Source organism: Grammomys surdaster, unplaced genomic scaffold (genome assembly GCF_004785775.1).
Source record: "Grammomys surdaster isolate TR1022 unplaced genomic scaffold, NIH_TR_1.0 126115, whole genome shotgun sequence".
Taxonomy (NCBI): domain Eukaryota; kingdom Metazoa; phylum Chordata; class Mammalia; order Rodentia; family Muridae; genus Grammomys; species Grammomys surdaster.
Genome location: NW_021620923.1, coordinates 1,596,248 through 1,601,800, shown reverse-complemented (window position 1 = coordinate 1,601,800; position 5,553 = coordinate 1,596,248).

The following is a 5,553-nucleotide window of genomic DNA, read 5'->3' as shown; positions in this document are numbered from 1 at the left end:
AGAGAGAGAGAGAGAGAGAGAGAGAGAGAGAGAGAGAGAGAGAGAGAAGTAGTTGTAGTACCAGCAATAGCAGTAGTAGGTGTCATACTCTATCTTAGCTTATTTGCAATCACTTCAACCTATCATAACCTAAGGAAACATCTACTATCTGTCCAAAGGTAGGATAGATGAATATTTGGATTCTATTCTGTTTTCTTTTCATGATTTCCATTGTACTTAACAGAAGACTTCAAGTACCTATAATAATAGATAATACAGTACTTCATCATAAATACTTCTTCCTCTATGACTCAACAAGTATTTGCTTATTCGCTATATTAGTTTTATCTCTAAAAATATGCTACAAATGCAGATAATGAACTCAGGCACATTTTTTCACAAATATGAAAGAGGAATAGAGAACTCATCACTAAGAATAGAAAGAATGATCTCTTTTCAATCCTGTAATCATGTGTGAAATGTTAGATGTAAAAGCACTAACGGAAACATTTGTATTGCTTAAAATTATCTGCACACTTGAGAAAGGACAAAGACAAAGTGTCATGGGAAGCCATTAAAGATCATTAATTCTTTTTGCGGGGACGAACTAATGAGCTTCTCTTTGGAATTTAAATGAATATGTATGAAATATTTTAGGTTATGAAAGGTAACATCATCCATTCTGAGAAAAGTTCTTACATACAATACAACCAAGATTAGTACTTAAAAAATAGGAGGCTTATAATTTTAAAAGATTTAGATTCATTTTCTATCATTAGACAAATCAAATATTACAGTTCCATTGAAGAATTTTTGGTTTGGTTTTATTTCTATTTCAAGACAAAAAAGCATTTCTGCAATTTTATATCAATATCTTTTAAATAATCTGAATCGTATCCTTTTTTAAAATTTCAAATTGATTGTCATCCATCTTCTAGACTATTTTTTCTAGTTTTTTGGTGTTTATGTTTGCCTTTAATTATATATATATATATGTATATGTATATGTATATGTATATGTATATGTATATGTATATGTATAATGTATATATATCTGCATACTTATCTTTATATATGCATACATATAATACATATATACACACAACCAAGTGCAATTTGCTGAATCATAAATTATTCATAAACCATTGCTTAAGCAGATTATTCACAGTTGAGCATATTTTGATGCTTAACTCATTCACTGTGACATAAAAACCTGACAATTGAATCTGACAGACAATGACCACATAATTACAGTATAGCCTGTATTATACTGTACTGTATTCATTGTTAGTGAAGTAGTACACATGTATTGAGACACTGGCTCACACAAATTCCACAAGGTAATCACATGGTCAGCATAGTTAACATAATCTCTGCTATTTCTATGAATAAAGTGGTAAACTATCCAGTAGATTTATTGGTTAGTTAACCACATTTGTTTTATTGACTTGAGAATGGAAAAACAAAATTACATCCAAATGACTGGATTTGGGAAAGCCTTGAGGATGAGCTGTTTCCTCAAGGTATTGTCTTAAGTGACGTCATGAGGTAGGCAATCTGAAAAATTCCTTCACACATATATCTTAGAAAAGAAAGGGATGACAACCTCTATTATTTCCCTCCAGAAAATAGTGTTTTCTCTAGTAGGTTAAAAAATCACTGTGTATATAAAGAGGAAGTGGCTGTGTTTAATACAAGCATTTTTGCTTGTAGGAATGTCATGTTTTTGCAGCTGTGTCTGAGAAAATGCTACTTGAATTTATTGTTAGTTTTTACTTTCTGGATTTCTGTAAACAGTGAAACTTGGACAAGATTGTTGTTGTGATACATCTTCCCCAAAACATTTAAGTCAGACTTCATCAGCATGATCCTCTCTAATAATTATTTGTAAGAGGAAATCAGCATTTTCTTGATTTTTCTTTCTCCCTGAATTGACCTGTTACTAGAGAGAGATGTGTCACCTTGGACTGGGGATATTCAAATGGACCCCGTGAGAGTATCAGAGCAGCTGATGGATGAACTGGAGTAATCTTTAGCAGCTAAGCTTAGCCATGGCTTTGTCTGTTCAGTTCATGGCCTGAAAATTAGAGTCAAAACTTCCCCTGCCAAGAATGATTCTGCATGATGGCCAAATGGAATAATGAAGAGCCAGCATTAGGACTGCAGCATCATGCAGAGAGGATGCAGCTGCATCAGCTTTTCTATCACACCCCCATGGTGTCTTGGAAACACTGATAATGACTAAGAATGATAGACAGAGAAGACCAGAATCACCTTAAGGAAAAACTATTGGTGAATGTGCTGTTCAACAAGTCAACAGGTTGAAGGAAAGTGGTAAAAAGGAATAAGTTAACTCTTCCAAGAACCAGTTTTGTACAGTTTGGTATATGTGATGGAGTGAAGTTTCCTTTAATACTTCAAGAAGTAATTTTGCTATTATTAGTACTACAGAATAATTAATTATTCAGGAAATGCCAACTGTCTAGTTTCTTTTCCTATTTCTTTGATAAAATACAATGATAAAAAGACAGGTCACAGGCCCCAAGGGCAGAAAATCAGGAGCTTAAAGCACATTACAGCCATAAGCAAGGAGTTTAGAGCCATGGATTTCTGTGCTTAGTTCCCTTTATCCATCTCATTGTCTCCTGTCATTGCTCAGGGATTGGTCTCACCCACAAGTAAGATGGAGTTTTTACATAGCACATAACTTAAACAAGATAGCCCACTCATGGATATTCTCAAAAGCTAACCTTTATTGAGACAGTCCATCATAGGTATGACTAGAGGCTTGTCTTCTAGGTAATTCTTAAAGTCCATCAAATTGATGGTGAAGACCATCATATCAGCCTAAGGCAATGTGCTAAGAGCACTTCATATAATAGATTACTTAGTATTCACAACAACTTTCATTGTAGATAGTATGATTATTGTTTTGAGTTATAGGTGGTAATGACACTGTTTGGGAAAAAGTAGGAGGTGTGAATTTATTGAAAGAGGTCTGACATTAGGGGTGGGGTTTGTGGTTTCAAAGCCATGCCATTTCCAATTAGTTCTCATGCTCTCTTTCTGTCCCTCTCCCTTTCCCTGTCCCTGTCCCTCTTCCTGTCCCTCACCCTCTCCTTCCTCACTCTCCCTCCTCCCTCCTCCCTGTTCCTGTCCCTCTTCTTCCTCCCTCTCCCTCCTCCCTCCCCCTCCTCCCTCTCCCTCCTCTCCCTCCCTCCTCCCTGTCCCTGTTCCTGTCTCTCTCCCTCCTCCCTCCCCCTCCTCCCTCTCCCTCCTCCATCTCTCTTTCTCATGCTTATGGATCATATGTAAGCTTCCAGGTTCTGGATCAGCACCATGCCTGCCTGCCTGGTGTTCTGTTTTTCACCATTATTGTCATGAACTCTACTACTCTATGAAACAATAAAACTCAAAATTAAATTCTTTTTTTATACATTACGTTGGTCATAGTGTCTCTTCAGAACAATAGAAAAATAACTAAGACAGCATCCTACAAGGCAGAAGACACTTGCACTATCTGGGCTAGAGTGTTGAAAATACTACAGGTGAGAAAGTTCAAAGTAAGTCTGTCTATCCAGCTAATGTGGGAAAGAATAGTTACAAAGCAAAAGTGTAAGGTACCGACAAAATAGTCAAAAAGAGTAGTTTTACTTTTATTTAAGAATTCATGGTGTTTTTCATTTCTCAATTATGGCTGTAGTTCTTTGAGTATGAAATTACTTATTCAGTATCTTCAGAGCTTCACAGGCATCCTTGTTTCACCCGAAAACTTGGTATGACCTTGATTTTCTCCTTTGCCCTTTTCCAGACTATGTTAAGAAGGGAGGATGTTTTCAGTCATTAAAGAAAGACTGGGATGCTAATGGTCCTTATTCCAAGTCAGGCATTGAAATGTCAGGTGAGCTGAATCTCCCAGTCTTCAGAACGTGCTTCAGATGTTGAATCAGATTTTATTGATAACACAAATATTTGAAGAAAAGCAATTAAGAAATCCAGGAAGGCAACAACATAGTATCACTCGTAACATGCGTCCTCTTCTGAGAGCAGAGCCCCATGTGACTGCATGGAGTGATCACCTATAAGTGTTAGCCAGAGTGGCATCAAGGCTGGAAAAGAAAGGTAGGAAACAGTCAAGTAAGAAATAACTTATCTGAATGAAGGTTCAGAAACCCCAGCAGGAAGGCAAACAGTCTGGTATGAAAATCTGCTTCCATTAGGGACAGAGCATATGACCACACAGAAGCTATCCCTCAGAATGACTACAGACAAATGTCTAGGACAGCAATAATGGAAAGGTAGTTGTGGTTATTGACAAGTTAGCATACAAGGCATCGCCTTTGGAGTACATTTAACAGTACATGCCAAGCCAGAGAAGAGAATCTATACATTCATAATGGGTTCAGACATAAATGTAAGTTTCTAGAATATCTCATCTCAGGAATAGTATGGGAAGTCTTACTTAACAATGGTATAGCATAAAGTATCACTGGATCAGTCCCTTCTGCCATGTGAAAAAAAATTACTAGGTCTTCAGAAGGGAAAGAAACATTTTATTCATTTAGCTTAATTTAACGATACAGGACTTAAAATGCTGTTAATCCATCACTCTGGTAAGAAGTGATTGTCACTGGGGTAGGAAAAAAAAACTAGTGTGCAGCTTCAGTCCTAAATGGCCATGTAATGTCACTGGGAACTGAGATTATGTTACTTTATGATGTTGCTAAGGTTACAGAACTTGAGACCAGGAGATTATCGTGACTTATCTTTATGTCTTGAATCAAGTCTGATGAGACCTTAAGCGTGGAGAACCTTCTTTGATTGCACCTGTTCAAAGAAATGCAAAAAGAGAAGGACCCTGACCTGCTGCTGTGGACTGTAAGATGGGAAAGAGTGTCAGTCCCAAGGGATAGAGATACTCTCAGTAGCTGGAAATGTACACAAAGAGATGTCTAAGAATCTCCAGAAAGAAGGGTTGCTCTGTTGGCATTCTGAATTTTAGTATAAACAGACCATGGCTAACTTGTAATAATCTGATATTCAATACAGTTGGTGCATGCTGTTTCAAGCCACCGAGTTTGTGATAATTTCTTACAGCAACAACAGAAAAAGAATATACACATACCGAGGTTGCGTAGCATCATCTCTGAGCGCACACAAGGAATTATAGAAGCTGAGCTGAGCTGAGTCATTCGGATAACTGAATAGGATCATCACATTTAGAATAAAGAAATCTATTCTTTCGAGGATTAGACGCCTAAAGTCATGCAGCCCTTGTCACTGCCCTTCCTGTTACACTGCACGTTTCGGAGTAAAGCAGAGACAGGAGGAGAGGGGACCTGAAAAGTAATACAAACTCATGGCATCAAGAGAAAGTTAGCCAGAGCCACAGGGAGAATAAATTAAGATCACATAAAGAAAAGAATTAAGAGAGGAAACACTTTTGATTCAAAGTTGTGTTCCAAAATGTCAAAGATGCTGTGGGGGGGGGGGGAGAGAGAGAGAGAGAGGGAGAGGGAGAGAGAGGGAGGAAGAAAAAGAGAGAGAGTGAGGGAGCAGACCCCCGATCGGATA